Below are 24977 nucleotides of genomic sequence, written 5' to 3'. Positions count from 1 at the left end.
TCAAAATGCACTGCAGATAGGAAGAGACACTTTTTTATTATGGGGAAATTGGGCATATAGATTTTAGTGCATTTAAACGCATGCAATAAACATGTGTAAATGAGCTCCGAATTAATTAAACTAAACTGCCATAACACACTCTAAATACAATTTAAAAAGAGCAGATATTTTTTCTAAAGCAAATTTTGCCTAAGCCAAATTGAGGGCCCACTTATATCTCTGTGGTGTGTTAACAAGCGTCATGCCCTGCCTTATATGTGTTCTGTTAGCAAAAAAGTGCACCAAAAAGGACAACATTTTCATGCCCTGGTTATTTGCCAGGACATAGGCTTGTTTGGAGAGGTCTATTGCTGTGCCACATTGCACCTATCTGCACAACGTGTGTTCTCATATGTTTCAAGTGTCAAGTGTGCAGTAACTAGTGTAACTGCAATGTAACTGTGTGAAGGTGGACTGAAGTTTTACACTTCTGTAACATTTTACAGACTTAAAATCAATAACTGTAGAGCAAAATCAGTTTATTTAAAGAAGAAGTCAACCCTAACACTAAAATCTCGAAATCTCCATAATTTAAGACTAACCTATCTAGCCCTGTAAAGAAGAAATTGCTATACATACCTTTTCTGATGCTGATCTGGTCCAGTGTCCAGTGGTGGATGCTCTGTGCAGGAGACAGCCGAAAATGGTTGTGAAATGCCAGGGAAGTGACGTCACCCATAGAGTAACTATGAGGCTTCTGTCATCTCTGCCTCCATCTCTACAGAGAAGCTGCCGCTGACAGCTCAGCGTGGGACCGGAGCAGCTTCAGAAAAGGTATGTATAGCGATTTCCTCTTTACAGGGCTAGATAGATTAGACTTATGCCCTGCACACACGTTCGGACTTTCCGACGGAAAATGTGCAATCGGACTGTGTTGTCAGAAATTCCAATCGTTTGTGGGCTCCATCTGACTTTTTCCGTCGGAATTTCCGACACACAAAGTTTGAGATCTGGATTTAAAATTTTCCGACAACAAAATCTGATCGTTTAAATTCCGATCGTGTGTGGACAATTCCGATGCACGAAGTGCCACGCATGCTCAGAATAAATGACAAGATGAAAGCTATTGGCTACTGGACTTTTTATAGTCCCGTTGTACGTGTTTTACGTCACCTCGTTGTGAATGATCGGATTTTTCCGATAACCTTGTGCGACCGTGTGTATGCAAGACAAGTTTGGGCCAAAATCCGTCGGAAGAAATCGGATTTTGTCGTCGGAATGTCCGACTGTGTGTGCAGGGCATAAGATTGTGGATGCATGTAGATTTAAAGATTTTAGTGTTGGGGTGAACTTCTAATTTACAATCCCACCACCCATCCCCAATCTTTGTCATCATCATAGATACATCATCCATAGTCAGAGAAGTTTCACATATTCATTTCCTCTTTGAGCTACTAATCCCATATTTATTGTATAGACAGTGCAAATAGCAAACCCCAAACGATGTGTCCTCATTAATCAGTTGGAATTGTACAGAAATTTTTATTGGTCACTTTACTTTTGACTTTGCTCTTTGCACACTTCATCAAATGCGTTCATTAGTATCTTATAATGTAGATAATTTTTGTCCTGCTTTATTTTCACCTATTTGTGTTAAAATGGGGTAAAGAACTGATGAAAAACTCTTGTTTTGCTGGCTGTCTAAAATGACTGCACATGAAGCAAGTTTATGTCTTTCTAACAGCCTTTTCAATAAATGTTATGTATGGCACAAGAAGAAATTTTTTTTTATGCTCATGAAACTTTTATTACAAGAAAAATGATTTTCTGAAACAGTCCAGGGTGTCTGAATTAGGCTGATGCTTTTAAGATTCTTCAGCCTGAAAGCCATGGGTCGGTTTAATTTGCCTCTTTGCTATAAGAAACAGCACTTTAAGATGTAAAGTAAAGTTTGCAGTCACGGACTTGCTGTTCATTAACTGCTGAGGCCATGAAAATGGAGCTCATCTTTTGCACATGATGCCACTGTAATCTGTCTTGTGGGAGAAGCAATTTCAGTGCAATGTTCCTTAAAATATTGCACGGCCTGTTAGATACAATAAAAATGGACAAATATACAACATAATGGTCAACATTACACTCTTGTTTCATTTCCTTCTGTCTTCGGGCAATATGTTTCAACTCATCTATGCCTGAGGGTTTTTTTTCATGGTGAGAAGACTAAAAAAGAAAAATGTTCAACAATTTACTTACATTCTTCATGCAGGACCCGACAATTTGTATATTCTTTAGATTTGACGGTAGTTAAAGAGTAACCCAAAATGTCTAACACCCAAATGCTCAGCAGTACAATAGCATATGGTACCTTTTTCTAGTTTTGCATGCTATACTGTTTAGGATACATCTGCAGACTTTTGTAGTATAAATGAATACATAGCCATGTTGCCTGTCCATATAGAAGTCTACAGATGATTTCTGCACATTTGCCCCAAGACATTTTCCTAATTATAAAGTAGGCAGTCTTGCTGGTAAGATTTAACCCCATTTTTACCATCATCTGTTCTCCATCAGAAAACTATGCTTCTCTGGAATCCATGTCTGTGCAGTGCAGCATGGATGTGTACTTGCAGTACAACTGACCATTATATTCCGCTGAATATCATCTTCGCTGCACATTAATCAAACACATTTATTGTGGATATTTGCAAGAATTCAATTGTGAATATTTTCTTTTTTTTACAATCAAAATGCAATGACTCCTCAATAATGGCTTACCATCAACAGTGCTAAATCCTCAGCAATTCAGCAAAGTACTGTACCTGATGCTGAAAGGCACCAGGTCTTTTATACTTCTGATAATCCTTCAATCACCATATTAACTATTACACCTATAAATGGTGTTAGTTTCCTGCACCTTTAAAACAATTTTCCTTAATGGCCAAGAAGCCAATTCAACAAGACAGACATGGCATCCTAACTTTCCCCTCACCCCACCACACCCTATGGGGTTAATGTGGTTATCAGTAGTAAATAGTGCTTTTGGAAGGGTCTCCTTTTAATATCAGTTTCCATAATACCTTTACAGATGTTCCATATTGCTATACAACATCATGGTAATTAAATGACATAATACATATATGCAACCCTGTTGAACCATATTATTATACATATGATATACTGTATATATATATATATATATATATATATATATATATATATATATATATACATAGTTACATAGTAAGTGAGGTTGAAATATGACACAAGTCCATCAAGTCCAACCTATGTGTGTGATTATATGTCAGTATCACATTGTATACCCCTGTTTGTTGCGGTCGTTCAGGTGCTTATCTACCGTATTTATCGGCGTATAACATAGACTTTTTTCCCCTTAAAATTAGGGGAAAATCATGGGTGGGTGTTATATGCTGATCCCTGCCGATCTCCCGCTGATTCTAAAGAAAGGAGACGAGATACAGAAAGCCGTGTACTTCGGCTTTACTAGGCTCCTCTCGCAGTTCCACCCACCTCCACTGATTGTGAGAGGAGCGAGCGCCGACAACATACAGAAAGCCGAGTGTACTTCGGCTGGTCTCGGTTCCTCTCGCAGTCCCACCCCCCTCCACTGATTGCGAGAGGAGCCGAGACTAGCTGAAGTACACTCGGCTTTCTGTATGTTGTAGGCGCTCGCTCCTCTTGCAATCAGCGGAGGTAGGCAGGACTGTGAGAGGAGCCGAGACTAGCCGAAGTACACTCGGCTTTCTGTATGTTGTCGGCGCTCGCTCCTCTCGCAATCAGTGGAGGTGGGTGGGACTGCGAGAGGAGCCAAGACTAGCCGAAGTACACTCGGCTTTCTGTATGTTGTAGGCGCTCGCTCCTCTCGCAATCAGTGGAGGTAGGCAGGACTGTAAGAGGAGCCGAGACTAGCCGAAGTACACTCGGCTTTCTGTATGTTGTCGGCGCTCGCTCCTCTCGCAATTAGTGGAGGTGGGTGGGACTGCGAGAGGAGCCGAGACTAGCCGAAGTACACTCGGCTTTCTGTATGTTGTCGGCGCTTGCTCCTCTCTGCTCAGTTGGCGCCAATTTTAAATATAGAAATGTTGCAAAGGGACTGGGCAAGGCTGCACTGGGCAAGGCTGCAAAGGCACTGGACAAGGCTGCACTGGGCAAGGCTGCACTGGGCATGGCTGCAAAGGCACTGGGCAAGGCTACAGATGGACACTAGACAAGGCTGCAATGATGGACAAGGCTGCAGATGGACACTGATAAGGCTGCATTGATGGGTGTTTAAATGTAAGTTTTTTTTCTTAAACTTCCCTCCTAAAAGTTTTTTTCCTTAATATTCCCTCCTAAACTTGGGGCATGTGTTATACGCCGATAAATACGGTAATAGTTTTTTTAAACTATTGATTCCCCCCCGCTGAGACCACCGTCTGTGGAAGGGAATTTCACATCCTTGCCGCTCTTACAGTAAAGGACCCTCTACATAGTTTAAGGTTAAATCTCTTTTCTTTTAATTTTAATGAATGGCCACATGTTTTGTTAAACTCCCTTTCGCAAAAAAAGTTTTATCCCTATTGTGGTTTCATTGATATGGTATTTGTAAATTGAAATCATATCCCCTCTCAAGCATCTCTTCTCCAGAGAGAATAAATTCAGTACTTGCAACCTTTCTTCATAACTAATGTCCTCCAGACCCTTTATTAGCTTTGTTGCCCTTCTTTGTACTCGCTCCATTTCCAGTACATCCTTCCTGAGGATTGGTGCCCAGAACTGGACAGCATACTCTAGGTGCGGCTGGACCAGAGTCTTGTAGAGAAGGAAAATTATTGCTTTATCCCTGGAGTTAATCCCTTTTTAATGCATGTCAATATTCTGTTTGGAGATATGGAGGTGCCATGGTATAATGGACCATATTACTAAAGTGTACTATTACTATAAACTGTTTTTCTGAGGTTTCATGTTTTCATTTGATAGTTTATTTAGTTATCATATTGTGTTTGTAGTGTTCTTCTCCTTGGCCATCATACAAATGTATGGGTCCCTAGTTGTCAGCGGGACTCCATGGGATAGCTCAAATGGGCCAGGTGTGTCTCTCTTGCCCTTTATTATATCTACATGTTACTATTGGTGAATGCATGTCATGTACCTGGTAGGAGTCTGATATGACGAGGTTGGCCTCCCTTGTATCTCCAGCCCAAGCCTCACTGAAGGGTAAACAGATGGTGGCTAGGGCCAGGAGGAACACGAGTGCCTGTAGGTGTTGCTTGCAGAACTTGCAGATGGAGTAGTAGGCTTGGTGGCAGAGGCAGGACAACAGGCAGTGTTTGAGCCAGGTGAAGAGCAGGATCAGGTCCTCAAAAATAGCCGGGTTCGGTAAGAGACGGGCAGCGAGGTACAAAGGCATAAGCAGAAGCAAGGTCAATTGGAAGCCGAGATCAGGAACCGGTAACGCTTTTTCTATTTGCCTTTTTATTTTTATTTAATAAACAAGTGTGATTTAATTGTACTTCTGTCTCGGTCTGATTCATGGTTTCTGAGGCCGCGTACACACGGGCGGACTGTTTGTCCAACTTAGTTCGTCAAACAATCCGACAAACAGTCCGCTCAAAATTTGCATGAACGGACTTGACCACACAGGATGGACGAACAGTCCGCTGAAAGCGTGCGCGATGACGTACGTCACGTACGACGGGACTAGAAATAGGAAGTCCAAGACACAGCAAAGCACCCTTTGGGCTCCTTCTGCTGACTTTGCGTTAGTAGAAGTTTGGTTAGAGACGATTCGCGCTTTTCAGACTTCAGCTTAATTTGTCCGTTCACTGCGGCGGAGTCTACCTGTGAGGTTTGTATCTGTCTTTTGGTGCGCGTGGATCAGTTGTACCTGTTATTAGGCGCTTCTGGTCCGCTCGTTTCTGGGTTTCAGGTCGTTCTTCATAGGTCTGGCTGTTCTTCAGTGCGTTCAGTTGAGCTTGTCTGTCCAGCCGACCGTTTCAAAGCCATGGAGAGTGGACGTACTCGGGAACGAGTTTGTGCTATATTGGGGCTTGGTGTTGGGGTTAATACTTTGACCCGAGCCCAGTCTGTGAACAGGGTGAGGAGGAGTTCATGGACAAAGAATTGGTTGCGCCAGCGTGACCAATTCTCGCATATGCCTTTACTCCGTGAGATCCGTGAGAATAATCCTGATGATTTCAGGAATTATCTCAGGATGACGGACCCCGTTTTTCACCGTCTGCTGGCTTTGCTGACCCCTTATATCAGCAGGCAGGATACCTGCATGCGGCAAGCCATCACTCCGGAGCAGAGGCTCGTCGCCACGTTGCGCTACTTGGCGACAGGGAGAAGCCTTCAGGACCTCAAGTTCTCGACAGGCATCTCCCCCCAGGCTCTGGGGATCATTATTCCAGAGACCTGTTCTGCCATTATTCGGGTCCTGCAGAAGGAATATATGAAGGTAAGTTTGTTCTTTTAATATTGCATTATATGCGTTATATGCATTGTATGTTTGTATTCATTTCATCATGACTTTTAATATCCATGACAGGAATATGATGTGAATGTCCCCTTTATATGAATGCATGCTTTTTTTTTTTTTTTTTTTTTTTTTTGTGTCATTTTTTTGAGCTTTTTACCTTTTTGTGTCCCACGTGCATATTTGCTTTCATTAACGTCCTCAGCATTCAATCCTGGGCCCCATATACACCCACAGCCGAGACTGTTTTTCTCTATAATTCATATTGTCAGCTCCATTGTACTATTTTACTTGCCCCCCCCCCCCCACCCTTTGTATACGCTTTGTATACACCCTGTGTGTGTGTGTGTGTGTGTGTGTGTGTAGATAGATAGATAGATAGAGATAGATAGATAGATAGATAGATAGATAGATAGATAGATAGATAGATAGATAGATATAGATAGATAGATAGATATAGATATAGATATAGATATAGATATAGATATAGATATAGATAGATAGATAGATAGATATAGAGATATATAGATATAGATAGATATATAGATATAGATATAGATATAGATATAAAGATAGATAGATAGATAGATAGATAGATAGATAGATAGATAGATAGATAGATAGATAGATAGATAGATAGATAGATATAGAGATAGATAGATATAGATATAGAGATATATAGATATAGATAGATAGATAGATATAGATAGATAGATAGATAGATAGATAGATAGATAGATAGATAGATAGATAGAGATATAGATATAGATATAGATATAGATAGATAGATAGATTGATATATATGGATTGTCAACTCATTAATTAGTCCCCCCACTCAAATTGCTTGCAGGTGTTGGATACTCATTAATTAGTCCCCCCACCCCAATCAAATTGCTTGCAGGTGTTGGATATTCATTAGTCACCCCACCCCAATCAAATTGCTTGCAGGTGTTGGATACTCATTAATTAGTCACCCCACCCCAATCAAATTGCTTGCAGGTGTTGGATACTCATTAATTAGTCACCCCACCCCACTTACCCACCTAATTTATGTCCCCTGGTCCATCAGAGGGCTGATTAATCTGTGAATTGGTCCGCCTATTTTTTTTTTTTCTTTGCAGAAAACAAATTTGCAATATTTCTGTTTAACTGTTGTTCCAAAATGTTTTTGAGTTTTATTTGTTATGAATTGTTTTTATTTAATGACTAATTTTTTTTCTTCCTGTGTTTGACTCCCCAGTGTCCTTCCACGCCACAGGAATGGCAGACTGTGGCTTCCCAATTCGCTGCCCGTTGGGACTTTCCCAACTGCGGAGGGGCGATCGACGGGAAGCATGTGAGGATTGTGCCCCCACCCCATTCGGGGTCCTACTATTGGAATTATAAGGGGTTCCATAGTGTGGTGCTAATGGCGGTGGTGTCGGCACAATGTGACTTTCTTTATGTGGATGTGGGGAAGAACGGCCAGATGTCTGACGGAGGAGTCTTTAGGCAGACCGAGTTCTGCCACCGTCTTATCACTGGTGGCCTGGACTTGCCACCAGATGCCGAGAATGTGGAGGGTCTACCGTTTGTGTTTCTGGCTGATGAAGCGTTCGGTCTGAGTGAACATCTTATGAGAACCTTCCCCCAAAGGACCCTCACCCCGGAGAGGAGGGTTTTTAATTACCGGCTGGCCAGAGCAAGAAGGGTTGTGGAGAGTGCCTTTGGCATTATGGCCAGCCGGTTCCGTCTGTTACTGACAGCGATCAACCTTGCAGAATATAAACTGAACTATGTGATCCTGTGCTGCTGCATTCTGCACAATTTTCTACGGAAATTTTCAGGTAACCAGTACCTGCAGCCTATTGGGCCTGAGGCCGGACTAATATTTCCAGAACTGACAGGGCTGGATCATGCCCTTCCTGGCTTAGCCCCCCAAACAGCACGTGAGGTGCGTGACCGCTATGTCAGCTATTTTAATGGTAGGGGGGCTATTCCAATGCCAGCTGAGCAATAAAAATGTATTTTTCTTGAAATATGTATTGTCTGTTCAAATTTTTAAGTTTGGTTCTTGTTTGCTTTTCACGTTGCTTGTCTCCTACATTGTCCTAATTCAGGGATATGCAATTGGCCAACCTCCAGCTGGTGCAAAACTACAAGTCAATCATGCCTCTGGGTCTTATGCTTGTGGCTGTCAGTCTTGCTATGCTTCATGGGACTTGTAGTTCTGCAACAGCTGGATTTCCACTAATTGCATATTCCTGTCCTAGTGCATTTGTATAGCAAAGTGGTTTTTGACAATAGGAAATAAGGCCCTTTGTGACAGAAAACACAAAATGACTTCCCAAACTGGTATTGAGTATTGAAAGAAGTAGACACACACACACACACATCTTTTTTTTGATTTTTTAATAGTGCACATTCCAACCAGTGCCTCTTTTTTAGATATTTTTCTTTTTGTGTTTTTTTTTTTTTTCTTTTTTTGTAAACATAGAAATATATAGATATATCTATATCTAAAATACAATTATCACAAAAATGTAAAATAAAAGCATATTTTTAACTATTTACATAAAACAAGGGGTAAAGCCAAATTTTGAAGATGCACACCAAAAATTGGTAATGTCAACATGTGCTATGTACCATCATGAGTGATCAATGGACGTGTTTGGTGTGTGCAATCCCTTCCTCTCACATACTAGAATGAGGAAGGGTTTGCAAACACCAAATGCGTCCATTGCGATCCTCTGATGGCACATAGCACATGTTGACACACCGTGTGCATCTTCAAAATTTGGCCTCTAAAAACAATATTGTAAAAACATTTAAAAAATTTTGGCAAGGAAATGAAGAACATGATGTTTCGTTTTAGGGAAAAGGGGCTTAGATTCTCCCTAAAACATCGATCATGTTCTTCATTTCCTGCCTCATAGTGACCAGTTGCTGTTGCATGGCATGGATTTGGTGTTGCATGGCATGGATGTTGTTCTCCATTAAATCAATCCTGCCATTCCAGGCCATGATCTGCCCAATCAGCCTCTGGGCACTGTCGCTTGTAAATGGCTCTGCAGCTTGTTGTCCTTCCACAACCAGATCCTCACCTAAAAACATGTGTAGATAAAAAATTGGTTAACATATACAGCCATTAATTTTTTACCTTAAGCTGGGTTGTCAGACACTCACTTTGTGGGGTGTGTAACTCCACCTGCTCTTCCTCCTCCACATCTAGCCCTGGGCTTGGCTGATCCAGTGGAGCTACGGAGCTTGGTCCAGCGGAGGATACGGAGCTTGGCTGTTCCCTCTCGGACACTGGGCTGGGCAGCTCCAATACCGACGCGGGGCTGGGGCTAAGTGCCCAATCAGGCTGGCGAGGTCGGGGGGTCCTGGGCTGCTCCGCCTCTTGTCTGAGTCTTTGTTCCCCTATGAGAATGAAAAAAAAAAAAAAAAAAGGATACTTTTAAGCATAGTGATATTTGAGTTCAGAAATTTGAATATGAAACATTGGTTTGAAGTGGTGTACAATTATTAGCTGGTTATTACAAGCTCATAGTTTAATACATCATTAAAATGACTTTTTTTTAGTTAGGCTGTGTTCAGACTGCTGCGATGTGTGAACGCTGCAAATCTACTGTGGTTTCACGCATCGCATGCGCAGTTCGCACTGCCCTATGTGACCTGCTGGGAGTATCAGTGTAAAGTTTTATTGACACCTCCAAATTAGTTCTCATTTCACAGTGCAATCTTTAAACTCGGACAGGAATCGGACCACATGGTGTGAACACCCATGTGATCCGATTCGGCTGTGGACTAAAAAAAGGGCCATGTACAAGTTTGGGCCGGATGCGATGCAAATTCAGCCATACTATATGTATGCCTGAAATCGCATCACACAGAGATCACATGTGATTTGCACTGCAGTGCGGTGCAAATCACATTTGATCTCAAACATTGCAGCAATGTGAACCTAGCCTTTAACCAAACTGTGATACTTTCTATCTTTTGTCCAAGTTTCACAGACGGACACACTCGAATCATTCCCTGGAGTACCTCTGTGTGATTATGTCAAAAAATGTTCTATGATGTCCCAAACTACACTAAATGTTTCCCAGTCCAGATGTTGAACCAGCATTTTATCTATCTATCTATCTCATTTTTTTTTATTGAGTCTACATTGCACTGAATAAATTTATGAAACTTTATAAAAAATTTATATCCTATAAACTGAGTGTGACAATTCAGTTTATCATGAACAATACAAAAAAATTAATAACTAATTAAAATCTAATCCAACACCAGATAAATTTACACCATATACAACTTCATGCTATTTACGCCCACATATACGAACAACCATATGCGCTCATTACATGAACTATTAACTACACGAACGATCAAATCCGCCAGATTTACATACAATACCTACACGAACGATTACGAACAAATCCGCCAGATTTACATACAATACCTACACGAACGATTACGATCAAATCCGCCAGATTTACATACAATACCTACACGAACGATTACGAAAATCCGCCAGATTTACATATAATACCTATACGAACGATTATGTCCGACAGTCACGATACACGCGGAGTTTACTCACTTTTTTTCAGGGCCTTTTTGATGCGGTGATATTGGTCCGGCTCCCTGGACTTGATGTCGGACCATCGTTTCCGGAGCTGGTCCTTGCCTCTTTGTACCCCAAATTTGTTCTGCAACGTTGTCACGACCTTATCCAAGATGCCGCTTTTCCGGACATTAGGTTTGGGGTACGGGCCATGTTCCCCATCATAGTCCTCCCTTCTTAATATAGCCACCATCTCCACCATCTCTTCAAAGGCCATATTGGTGGCCTTATATCTCCTCCTTGCTCCGGAAGCATGGGGTCCATGGCTTTCCTCCGCGCTGCTCACGCTGCTAATTGAATTTGCGTCCGCCATTTTCTCCTATCATTCACCCACAGCGGAACGAGGGTAAAAGGGGCGGGGAAATACGGTCACAAGGAACGTCAGGGGCGGGCGACGCAGGCGGAGCCTGAACGCATGCGCTGTATATAAAGCGTTACCGCGAGGCCGTACGCTTGTCCGAACGGAAGCAGCGAGTGCTACACGCGACAGTAAGATAGTTAGCGTTTATTTTCGTTTAATTTTAAGCCTGCGTTAGGAATGTGTATATTGAAATTTAATCTTATTGATGTTTAATTGATTTTTATGTGGGTTGGTGGTTAAGTGGGGTTGGTGTTTTGTGTGGTAGTGTGGGGGTGGGGGTGGGTGTATAGGGGGGGGGTAGTGTGTGTGTGTGTGTGTGTGTGTGTGTGTGGGGTAGTGTGTGTGTGTGTGTGTGTGTGTGTGTGTGTGGGGGGGGGGGTAGTGTTTGTGTGTGTGGGGGGGGGGTAGTGTTTGTGTGTGTGTGGGAGGGGTAGTGTGTGTGTGTGTGTGTGTGTGGGGGGGGGTAGTGTTTGTGTGTGTGGGAGGGGTAGTGTGTGTGTGGGAGGGGTAGTGTGTGTGTGTGTGTGTGTGTGTGTGTGTATGTGTATGGGGCAGTAGTGTGTGTAGTGTGTGTGTGTGTGTGTGTGTATGTGTATGGGGCAGTAGTGTGTGTAGTGTGTGTGTGTGTGTGTGTGTGTGTGTGTGTGTGTGTGTGTGGGGGGGGTAGTGTTTGTGTGTGTGTGGGAGGGGTAGTGCGTGTGTGTGTGTGTGTGTGTGTGTGTGGGGGGGGGGTAGTGTTTGTGTGTGTGGGAGGGGTAGTGTGTGTGTGGGAGGGGTAGTGTGTGTGTGGGGGGTAGTGTGTGTGTGGGGGGTAGTGTGTGTGTGGGGGGGTAGCGTGTGTTGTAGTGTGTGTCTCGCCTACATTGTCACAATATAATTAGTGTGCATTTGGTCTGACTTTTTTTTTGGTATTTATTTATTTATTTATTTATTTATTTATTTTTTTCAGAAAACAACATAAAATGCAAAGGTATACCCCAGACCCCTTTAAGGAGGAGGCCTTCCTCTCAACATTTCTGGATTTAATTGAGTCGCACAGTAGTCTTTGGGATTCAAAACACCCCCAATATTCTAGCCGTGCTGCCCAGAAGAAGACACTGGAGACAGTTTTGACGTTTGTGAAAACCCGACTCCCCCAGGCAGACACTGACTTTGTGAATGCCAAAATTAAGAACCTGCGTAGCGTGTATAGGCGGGAGCGCAGAAAGATCCTAGAGTCCCAAACATCAGGATCAGCAGCAGGTCAGGTCTATGTACCTAAGCTGTGGTATTATGACAGGCTGCGTTTTCTGGATGACACGTCAGAAGCCAGGCAGTCACTTTCTACTCTTCCGTCTACCCGTCCCTCCACCCTTACCTCCACCTCTGGTGAGCCATCCCTGGAAGATCCAGACCCTTCCTTGCTGGACGAAGTTGATGCGCCCAGCTGGAGCCAGGTATATTTTAGTTTCAAAAGTTTGGATTGCTCAAATATTAATGATGTCAAGTTCAATGTTTGAATTGCTTCCAAATCTAGGATTTCATCACAAATTAAATTAGATAGAAGGATACAGTAGTTTACACAAATGTGGCTCAAATCTTGGTGAACTGATGGAAAAATGATGGTGTCAAAATGATAGCCTTTTGTATTTCAAGACAAATGTATTTGCAAGTGAGAACTGTAAAATTGTTAGTGATTGATGATTTCAAAATATAGACATATTTTATTTATTGATTTCTTTGTTTTTTACACAGGATGAGCTCACCCAGGAGGAGGCCGGGACCAGTGGTATGGAGGAGGAGGCCGGGACCAGCCACACACACACAGGAGCTAGCTGGGCCCAGCAGGAGTCGGACGGAAAGCCAGGTCCCTCCCCTCCGCCTAGCCAGCAAAAGGCCCAGGAGGATGACCCGTACAGAGGAGGAGTCCTTGGCACTTATACGCCAAGCCACACAAGTTCTGTCCAAACCCCCCAATCCGGAGGAGGCCTATGGCACTTATCTGGCTAGTAAGCTACTCGAAATGGAAAAACCACAGCGAAACTTGTGTGAAGCAATCTTTTTTGATGCCATCCAACGGGGTCTGAAGGGTGAGCTCACACCCACCACCAAGCTTTATAACGCAGACCCTACTGCTCCTCCTCCTCCTCCTCCTCCTCCTACCACAAGTCCACCACCAGAGGCACAGCCTCCAGCGACGCGTGGAGGGAAGGCTAGACGGAAGAGTCGCAAGTGACTGCCTGGCTTCAGTCTGCTCTGAAAGAAGACGCAGGCTGTTGTAGTACCACAGTCTGGGGACATAGATCTCATCTGCTGCTGTTCCTGGTCTCTGGGATTCTAGGACCTGGTTGTGCTCCCTATTTACATGCTACACAGGTTCGGAATTTTGGTGGCCACTCACTTGATGTGTGCCTGGGGGACAAAAGGCTTCACAAACGTCAAAATTGTCTCCAGTGTTGCCTCCCTCTTGATTTAGTTTTGTTCTGAGGAAAAATAAAAATGTATTATTTCAAAAAATATTGTATGTTTTTTTTTTTTTTTTTTTAAATTTTGGCTTAAAAAACAAAGTTTACTTGTGAGTAGGCAGATACATGTCAAAAGACTCTGGGGGTTATTTACAAAACACACGTTCATGTAAATATGCTAACTATCTATCTATCTATCTATCTATCTATCTCTACTTGCATAGTCCTGCGTGGCCAAAAAAAAATGCAAGTCCATCTTGTTTCAACCCCCACCCCCCCCCCCCCCCCCCCCACAAAAAAAAAAAATCAAAAAATGACAATAGTAGTTCCCAAAATATATAGTAATAGATAAATTCTATAATTTTTTAAATAAATAAATATATATATATATATATATATATATATTTTTTTTTTTTTGGGGGGGGGGGGGGGTTTAAAAATAATTTTAAATATATTTTTGCTATAATTGGAAGATTAATCATAGGATGAGGATGAATAAAAACATGTGGTATAACTCTGTGTGAATATAAGCAGCAAAGCTACTTCACTTTTCTTGCATTACGAAGAAGAAAAGAACGGGCTATATTAAAAAACCACAAAATTATCAGCATGACGAATATGTTAGCTTCAATACGAACACTAGTTTTACAAGACCGAGCGCTTCCGCCCTGTCCGCCCTGTAAATCCTTTCTGGGCATGCGCGAAACTTAGTCTGTCGAACGAGCCTACACACGAGTGGACTGTCCGCTGAAACCAAGTTTCAGCGGACTGTCTTACGGGAATTCCGAAAAACTTTGTTCGTCAGACTGTCCGCTGAAACTGTCCGCTGAAGCCCACACACGAGCAGACTGTCCGCTGAAACACTGTTCAGCGGACAAAGTTGGGCGAACAGTCCGCCCGTGTGTACGCGGCCTGACAGAATCAAAGATCACGACACAGCTGAAGACCAGTCAGCACTGTCTGTGAGTCAACGCACCCTTTAAATAGGCTGTCAGGTGCCAATTGGCGCTAGGGACGTGCTCCTGCGTGTGCACGTAGTCCATTGTGCGTACGTAAAAAAACAATCCTCAATAAACATAAATACAGTAATTCTCTGAATAATCAGCATTCATTCAATTGTGCTTCCATGCAAATGTGATCATCATGTTCTGATCTTTATTGGGGAATTTTATTTTGTATATAGAGTGTTTATGTGGTGAGTTTACACTTTTCATTGAACAGAGTTTGGATAACACAGGGTTAAACGGAAAGGTCATAAATGAACTGCACATTATCTGGACAGAATGCTTGGGGAGATAGTGATGTGTTCCTGCTTAGGAGATGTTTGTTAGCTTGGGGGGCTGCAAACTCTGCAGGGCTCCAACACACACTCGCTGCTATTCCAACCCTTCACATATTTCCACATAAACGTCCCTCCTGGCATTAAACTTTGCCAGGTATTGTGCTCAGCTTACCACCCCAAACTGATGTTCCTCCCTCAGCTCACCTCTCTCCCTGCATGTCCTGTGAGCAGAATAGCTGAACTACCATCAGCTAGACCTATACCTGATCTATCCGTCAGCTAGCTGTGATTGACAGGTAGATCGAAGTGGAAGCTGTCATGGGGCCCCCTACTGGCAATGCATGAATGGTCAGGTGCGGCACTTACTATTGCAAGCTGTGCCGGCAGCTGCTGGTGTAGCACCTACCGAAGCGGAAACTGTCATGGGGCCCCCTACTGGCAATGCCTGAATGGTCAGGTGCGGCACTTACTATTGCAAGCTGTGCCGGCAGCTGCTGGTGTAGCACCTACCACACAGCTCGCATACTCCAAAGTCTTGCAGGACATGGCTGCTAACGGGAACTGAGTTCCTGTTGTGGAAAAAGTACAGGAACTCCGTTCCCATGCGTTCCTGCAGGACTTGAACCCTGCCCTTATTTTAAGATCTGGCTGTCCTAATTAAAAACAGGGCATCCCAGACAGAACACATTCTTTACTACCCATAGAGTTATGGTAGCATTTCAATCATCTTAAACCGGGTCTTTCTACTTAACTTAGATTTTATTATAACCTTTATGAAGAGAAAACTTTTTGTAAAAAATCCCTGTAAATGAAGATAGTGCTTTAACCTTTTTATAGCATGTTTCCATAAACCAAACTTTTACAAAATGTCTACACTTAAAGGGACTAATGTTTTCTTCATGATAGCAGCTGTTGACATTGATCAGGTAAGTTGAAATTAAAAGAAAAAAAAGTTAATTGATGCATTCCTATGGGTTCATAAAGTACTGTGAAAAGGATCTGAGATTTAATGACAAGAACATTGTGTGCTGCATTTGAAAGCTTGCTTTCCAGACAGTTAGAGCTGTACCACTTACTTGTAGATGATTTACTTTCGTCATCTTATAATCATCCTTCATGCTCGCTAAGCTACCATCGATCAGCCCTAGTGAGAGTGGACGTGAGTCATTTTCATCAAGGGAAACACCTTGCAGGATGTATGTGGAAAAGGCAAGAGTTGTTGAAGACCAATTTTCTCAATCTGTTTCTCTGCTGGAGTGATAGTAATCTGTGAATTGTGATTGATATCACTGTCAGCTATATTTGAGATAATTTTTCCAATTTTCCTACTAGTCTAATTGCCTGCAGATGTGTGGGATGAGAACTGACAAACTGAAAATTGCAACCTTTAGTGTAAAATTAGAAGTAGTTTAGTGTGTTCAACGTTTTAATAGCATTTCTATATGTCAGAAATAAAAAGCTGCTGATATGATAGTTAAGAAATGAATCTCTCCACTGCAAACTAATCTCAATATCATTTATGTATATTCTATTAAAAGAGAATATTCAAAGCTTTTATTGCAGAATTTAAAACTAACTTTATTGCAATGTACTTCATTCACTTAGATCCTTTCTAGAATTAGGAAATTCATTAGTTTTATTTAGGACCCCTTCACACTTTTTAATATGGAGACACTGCATTAAGACAACTTATTAATTTTACTGGCACAAGAAAATCAATGTAGCAAACCACATAGAAAGTTATGTGCACTACTGTGTCATGTGCTGCAAGTACATTGGTAGCTACTGTACATGATCATTAAGGTGCAATTCTAAATAAATGGAACCACAACACACATAGTACTGTAAGTTAACCTACACTGCAGTAATGCTTGGTGAACAGCTTGCTGTGCAATGCAGTATTGCAACACATAGATATAAAACCAGGCTTAAGGACACCATATAAAGAACAATGGTGTACACTAAACAACTGCAGTGAGAAATTAGCTTTCTATATCTTAATGGTAGGTCATTTGATAAAGGTGATTTTGATTGGTTGATACCGTATTTTCAAGATCTTACTTATAAACGTTGAAAGGTTATGCTAAGCATCCATCTTGTTTCTGTCAGCCATCTTAATATTCACAAACTTCCATTTCACAATATGTACAGTTTGAACACCCCTTTAACTTCTCAGATAACTGTCTCAACATGAGATTCTTCTAACTCATGTGTTCTCACACACTTATCTATAACCTTCACACTGTTTCTCAGCATCTTTTAGCTACAGAAGGAATTATGTATCTTTTCTTATATTAATTCAGCTAGCTTAGAACAAAGAACAATAGCGTTTTTGTCTTGACCAGCTGTAATCGTCTTGATGTCTACTGCGCATGTCTTATTCTGTATGACGTAAAATACCCTATATCATTTGCTTTGTAATAACCCAATACAATTAGTTCTCGAAGGACGCCATGGTGTGTGTGTGATTTTATTTGTCCTTTGAGAATTGATTCCAGAGCGCTCTGAATTTATACAATACATTGGATCTAAGGTCTGAGAGGTTGAAGGGACCCCCCTAGACACAGAATTAACCCTAACAAACGTCATCCTTAAATAAGCCATTTTTCTTAGCGAATAAAAGGAAAAACATATTGTAAACAATGGCATTGGAGTTATAAGTGACAAATGTGCTAAGTCAGTAAAGTGCTATTACCATTAGCAATCCAGCCGAATAATCAGGCTGGATGAATTCTAATTGGTTGGCACAAGTTACTGTACTTAAAGTAAGTATGTCACTAAAACTAGAACTGCAAGCTTGGGAGTTCAGAATGTTCTTTGCAGACCTATACTCCTCTACCGCCAATGCCCACAGGGAAGGGATAGACACACTTCTAATCAATACAGACCTATTGTCTCTCGATGCCGCAAAGGCCTTCGATTCAGTCGAGTGGGAATACCTATGGTCGTGTCTGGCTAGATTTGGGTTTGGGCCCCACTTTATTAGATGGATCCGCCCTCCTATACCAGAACCCTTGCGCCAGGATGTTGGTTAATGGAAGGAAATCTGAACCTTTTCCCCTCACTAGGGGCACACGCCAGGGATGCCCACTATCCCCCTTCTTGTACGCTCTTGCGGTAGAGCCCCTTGTGTCTGCACTTAGAACACACCCAGACATTCAAGGGGACCTGGAGGAGAGAACCAGCCTATATGCAGACGATATGCTGCTGTTTCTAGCCGACACAGGCACGTCCCTGCCTATAGCTCTCGAGACCATCCAAACATATGGTAACTATTCTGGATTGAAAATCAACTGGGATAAATCCCAAATCCTACCCATAGACATTGGCGCTCCCTCAGCACATCAGGCCTCCTCCCCACTTCTTAGAGTTAGAGCCATGAGATACGTTGGAATTATAATCACCAGATTCCCAGAAGACTTTGTCAAACTTAACATAGAACCCCTAATAACAAATCTGAAAGCCAAAATTCGGACCTGGGTTAAATTACCCCTTGGTGTGATGGGTGGGATAAATTTAATTAAAATGGTTGTCCTACCTGGGTTTCTATATGTTCTCTGGCACTCCCCAGTTTATCTACCCCTCAAACTCTTTAAATCCATTGAGGCTCTCCTCAATTCCTTTGTTTAGGGCACCACCGGGCACAAATTATCATGGCAAGCTCTGAAGAACCCAATCGAGTTAGGGGGCGCAACCCCTCCTGATCTTAGCCTATATTATCAAACGGCACAGCTATCCCACTTTTTCTATTTAGATAAATATGACAAAGATCTCTATCTAAAACTAATATGTTCTCCCCACACCCCTGGGCTTACCCACCCATTCCAAATCATTCTCCAAGATTCTACCAGTGCCGCCATGCTTGGAGATCGAAAAGGGGTTACTATACCATCACTGCAGGATTTGGGAAGTAGTGAAACGCAGATTGAAATTACGTTCCACATATTTTCACACACCTCTGTGGAACAACCCTGGCCTGGGAGAACTATGGACCATACCTGATCATACTATCTGGTTAAATTATGGGGTGAGATTTTTATCAGACGCATACAACAGTGAAGTTCTAAAATCATTCCAGCAATTTAAAGATGAATTTTCCCTTCCCATGCATTTTCGCTACCTCCAGCTCCGCCACGCTCTCCAAACGCAATTTCCTGATACCCCCCTAACACAGAACATCTGGATATTGTGAACATTATGATGGGGCAAGAGTCCCGCAAGCTAATCTCAATGTTCTACAATTCTCTTGTCCGCCCTACAGTGGTGACACTTATAAGGTGTTGCATACAAGCTAAAAGATAGATGGTCCGGGGACGTGGGTGGGCTGGAGGATGACGAATGGGAGGATGCATTAGACTCATGTAAAAAGGTCTCCACCAAGTTATCTGACCGCCTCACACAACTTTATATGCTACATAGATCGTACTTAACCCCGATCTGACTGGCCAAGTATAAGCCTAGCCCCAACCCACTATGCCCCAGATGCAAGAGTCCTACCAGCACATTTTCTCACATTCTATAGTCATGCCCAGTAATACAGGATTACTGGACACACATTGTAAAGTTAATTCACGACGAAATGGGATCACCCCTAACATTATGCCCTAAACAATGTCTACTGGGGATCTTCCCAGATCCAGATTCTGATAGATTCCACAAAATATTCCTCCAAGAATCGCTCTTCATCGCCAGACTACTCATAGCGAGAAAATGGCTCCAGATTATACCACCATCACTCCAGGAATGGATAGCTGCAATTAACCAAGTTCTCCCATACAAGAAAGAAATCTATGCCCACAGAGGCTGCTCAGCCAAATATGGCAAGACATGGGACACCTGGTTGGGTAACGCTGCTACCTGTAATGAAATACCTGAATGAACCCTAAATAAATACCTATGCTTTCATTATATCAACCCCCCCCCCTTCTCCTTTTCTCTCTCCCTCTTCTTTCCTTGGGTCTTCCCCCCCATCCTTCCTATAACCTAATATGTGTAAGCAATCTTTAGCAACAGACACATTAATTGAATGTATTGTGCCCACGTCCGTGCCCGATTAGGGAAAAAAAATATGTAGCAGGACCTGTAATGAATATCATATATACATACTCTACGTGTCACCCAGCTTTTAGGAACTTGTACCATATGATGTCACAAAAATGTATAAAGTGTAAATTGCCTTTACTCTTCTCAATAAAACACTTTGTTATTTGTAAAAAAAAAAACTAGGACTGCAAAGAAGAACTTTACTTACCTCTCCTGCTGCATGCGCTACTGATTATTGAATTAGTGAGGAGTATTCCACTAAAGAATGTTCCAAAACCAACAATTTGTGCATTATTGGATTTGGGCCCCTTTTGCACTCAGTAATTTTGATATTTGTTCTTTATTTTAGCTCTTTGTTTAAGTGACAGGGCCACTTTAAGGCCGCTCGTGTGTGGGCTTCAGCGGACTTTTTCAGCGTGCAGTCTGGCGTACTAAGTATTTCGGATTTTTTGAAATTCTGTCCGTCATACTTTGGTTTCAGCGGACAATCCGCTCGTCAGTAGGCTAGTTTGACGGACTAAGAATGGCGCATGCTCAGAAAGGATTTACACGGCGAAAGGTTGCATTGCTGTGTATTGGACTTCCTATTTCTAGTCCCGTCGTACGTGCTGTACACGTCATCGCGCAAGCTTTCGACGGACTGTTTGTGCATCCGTGTGTGGTCAAGTCCGTTCATTCGAAAGTAGGACGGACTGTCCGTCGGATTGTATGACGGACTAAGTAGGCCATACAGTCCGCCCGTGTGTACGCGGCTTAAGAGTTAACATTCTTTTATGAATTAGGCTGAATATGCATAATGAACTGAAGTCCGTAGCTCTAGAGAGCCCATCCTTTTCCCATTTAAGGGTTTCATCACAACCCAAAGTGTGTATAGACAGACTTATTACTCATGGATTAGCAGTATGAATAACTAGACAATCAAGGGAGGCCATAGATGGCCAGATCCTTCACTAAGTACTACCTGTGATGGAAATGTATCCTTCCTTGCTTATACTGGTTGATGCTCAGTTGATGTACTGGTGTGAGGCAAATGGGGGAATTCTTAACAGGTATTATTTGTAGTTTTTGTTAAAACAAGAATAATGATGCCAGTAGATTTTGATCTGCTTTTCTTGCAGTCAGGGTTTTTCATTATTGGTAGAGACTCTTCTGCTGGTCTGAGCAATCCCAGTGTTCTAATCGTCAACAAGGTGGAAATAAGTGCTAGTTGGGTGAGTATTCATAAATGACATGGTATCCTTTTAGTCATTGTACTATATAGACAGGTGTCTGATTTATCTTCTGAATTATATGAAAACATGTCTGTTGTCCAAAATACAAATACAGGTGCAGTTCCCAAACTCTAGGGCCCCTTATTTGTCAAGCAATCAAGCCTCAGGATAAACCTATAAAACTTTCTGAACAAAGGGTGGAAATTCTTCTTTCTAGTCCACATTTTGCTGTGCTCAGTAGAATTCTCAATTAAAGTGGTTGTAAACCACTGGATTTTTTATTTTATTTTTACCCTGCAAGATAAAGGCATAATGTGCTAGTATACATCACATGCTAGCACATTATGTTAAACTTACCTTAATACAAAGCCCTCCCTTGCCGAGATCTCATTGTTGGAGGCCGCTTCCATCTTCACCCATGTGCAAGGGAGATGCCAGTCACGGTATGGGCCTCTGAAGAAACGGCACAGGTGGCCTTTCTTCAGAGCGCATGCGCCAGTGATGTCACTGGCTGCATTTACAGTAAATATCTCCTAAACGGTGAAGGTTTAGGAGATATTTACGTTACCTATAGGTAAGCCTTATTATAGGCTTACCTATAGGTAAAAGTCATGCATGGAATTTAACTGGAACCAAATTCCTCTATCCTCTTTTTTGTTTCAATTATCCCTTTTTTTGTTCTAATGGCTTCTGTATAATAAATATAAAATTTAACTAGCAAAAGGGTTATATTGCAATTTACTACACATTCCACCTAAACTCAAGTAACAGTAACAAGTACATTCAATCAGTATAACAGCTCTTGCTATCCAGGAAATGCTGCAGTTATGCTGAAATCATAATGTAGACTTCATCAGCTTTCTCATAATATTTTAAGAAGGAATAGTCAAAGATAGAGGGTAGTAACTGGACCAGAGAACTTAATGAACAAATATTTGCACAGGCCTGTATTCAGAGCCATTCAAAAGATACAATAAAGGCCATTATAAAAAGTTAGCAATGCAGTCTTTTTACAAGAAGCATGCTGCAAAATCAATGTCATTCAGCAGGAGGACTGTGCCACTTTACTCAGTTTAATGGGACTGTGCCCCTACAAAAACAACTTGTCCAAAAAGCCAACCTTTAAAAGAAAAACATTATTATTTGCCAATCCCGCTGCACAGACTTCCATCAGAATCTTTACATCTGACACTTCTAGAAGTGCTGTCTTCGTGGGGCTTGCTGAGTGTTGACTTCATAGGCCCCTCCCTGGTTACCTGCAGATGGTTGCTATGGATTTCCATTTGGTTGCTAGGGGTTTCCACTTGTCCCACCCTTACTCCTGCTTGCTCATTACTCAATGACCAGTCCAGGGTATTTGTGTCTTTGTATTTTATTTGGAACTTGGATGGGAGAAGAGTAGGGGTGCAACAGATTGTCACCGATCCGTGATCCGAACGGGTCAGCCTGTTCGGATCAGAACACCACACGATCCGCGGGGCGCTCCGCTGATCGCGTGCCTTCGGCCTAGCTCTGGAGCGGTGGCCATCTTGGTACACCCGGCGGCCGCTGTCTCATCAGGAAGTGACGTTTCGTTGCTGCCATCTTGCTACACCCCACACTCCTGCACAGTAATGGTAGTGAGAAGGGGGCAAGCGGACATCTTGTTACACCCACCGGAGTTTTAGATTTCACAGTTATTTTCAACACAAAACTGAGCTTATATGCTTAAATACAGTATTTGTAAATCCGACGGACTGTTTAGATGTTAAATTTTAAAAGCAGCAGCAAACCTGCTGACCTGTTGCTAATGTGACAGAACACCTCTGATTTTCAAATTTAACTAAAATGTGAAAATCAGAGGTTTGCTGCTTTTAAAATTTAACATCTAAACAGTCCGTTGGATTTGCAAATACTGTACAAAACGGAGCATATAAGCTCCGTTTTGTGTTGAAAATAACTGTGAAATCTAAAACTCTGGTGGGTGTAACAAGATTTGTCTTTTCTTTCTTTTTTTATTTTATTTGCTGATCCGAAAAATGGTCTGATCTGTGACTCTGATCCGAGGAACGATCCGATCTGTGAGTTTTTTGATCCGTTGCACCCCTAGAGAAGAGATTAGTGGGGTACTCCAACTTGAACTATTCACAGTGGATAAGGACAACTCTCACTTGGCCTTACCAGATTATTTGTGGAAGCAGTCACACTGCTTTAACCATATGGCCACATGTATGGAGAAATTAAGTCTTCTTGCTCTCACTAGCAGCAGACTTGATACCCTACATTATCTTAAGGATACTCTCTAACATCCTCTTTACTGACACCCGTCCACTGACTCTTCTAGCTGAAGAGGGTGACCCTCACTTGACAGGCCCAAAAGACAGAGATATGTACTCACAGTAGGCAGAATCAGATCCCTCTTGGTGTCTCCCTTCCAGTCAGCTCTGCAGGACCTCTAGGTTCAGCTTCTATCTCTCTCTAGGCCCTTATGTTGACCACCCAAGGCTGCACAATCATCTCTGTGGAGGAGAGGGCAGCCGCCCCCTCCCTCCTGGACTCTGTTCCCTGGCTCAACTAACTCTGAGCACATGTATCCTGGGCTTTTATACAGTATCCCAACATGCAATGCAGCACTTTTCCACTGCCAATTGTCAGTACTGTAACAAAGCACTCACTTGTTAGATCCCCTTCCACTGTCCATTGTGCCTCCCTATTGGATCAGTGGGGGACAGTCAAACAAGCTGAGCTGCAGCTGAGCACAAATAAGCAGACCGGTGACAGTTGCTGCTGTCATCGTTGCAGGAGTTTATCCTGCTAGGATCCTTGGGACCTGCAGTCTGCCCTGAAGATGTCAATCCTGGATACTGCCATCATGATATGAGATCAACCAGATATGGACTCTTTCCTGTGCAAGTATGTTGGGGCAGCCACAAGCCTGAGTTAGGGATTCGTTTAGGGAAAGCCTGCTACCTTTGTTTAACTGTCATACCAAGTTGCTTAAGTAACTTGAAACTTTGCCATTGCCTGGTCTGAAGTTACTCACACATAATATACAGCTCAGGTCAGCTAAGCACTTTGGTTATGAAGATAACGGTACAAGAGTTAATACAGAGTGAGGATACAAGTGGTTAACAAAGGTTTCTCTAGCAGCCTGTTGTGAGTATGTTCGTGTGGCAGGTGGGATAGGCTCTTGCAGGAGGAGTTGTTATTGGCATCTCTGCGTGAGCAGGTCTGTCTCCATTAGCAACGGGAGTAGATCAGCACCGCAGAGGTCCTCAAGAGGTCCACCGCAGGTACAAAAGCGTTAGGTGAGTGCATGCATGGAGTCTGTGCTAGGTGCATGGCAGGACCCTATACCCTACTGGGAGTGAGGTAGCGGTGATATGCTGGGCAGGTGGGCTCAGTGTTTCCCTTCTAAATGCAGTAGTGGTGTATATTACATCGAGAGAGTTTACTAAAGATCTGTCATCTGTCCGAGGGAAACATAGAAGCTGTGACTACCACCTTACGACCCCTACCCTACTACAGAGTATTAATGCTATTTTTTCACAAGGTGTTGTTTGGGAATAGTAGCGACAGAATCACTTTAAA

General features: G+C 42.5%; 1 long non-coding RNA gene across 1 annotated transcript; it reads right to left on the bottom strand.

Moving 5' to 3' along the window:
- Positions 1-883: 883 nt before the first annotated feature.
- Positions 884-23947, bottom strand: LOC143940002 (uncharacterized). The gene is made up of 3 exons (XR_013263793.1): positions 23785-23947; positions 16230-16420; positions 884-2199 (listed from the first exon to the last, which is right to left on the bottom strand). It is a non-coding gene; the product is annotated as an uncharacterized LOC143940002 (long non-coding RNA).
- Positions 23948-24977: the final 1030 nt, after the last annotated feature.

This window comes from Lithobates pipiens, unplaced genomic scaffold (assembly GCF_037356315.1).
Source record: "Lithobates pipiens isolate NorthernLeopardFrog02 unplaced genomic scaffold, aLitPip1_a1.2 Scaffold_3, whole genome shotgun sequence".
Classification (NCBI taxonomy): domain Eukaryota; kingdom Metazoa; phylum Chordata; class Amphibia; order Anura; family Ranidae; genus Lithobates; species Lithobates pipiens.
Note: the sequence above shows the minus strand (reverse complement) of the source record. Positions and strands in the feature narration are given on the sequence as shown.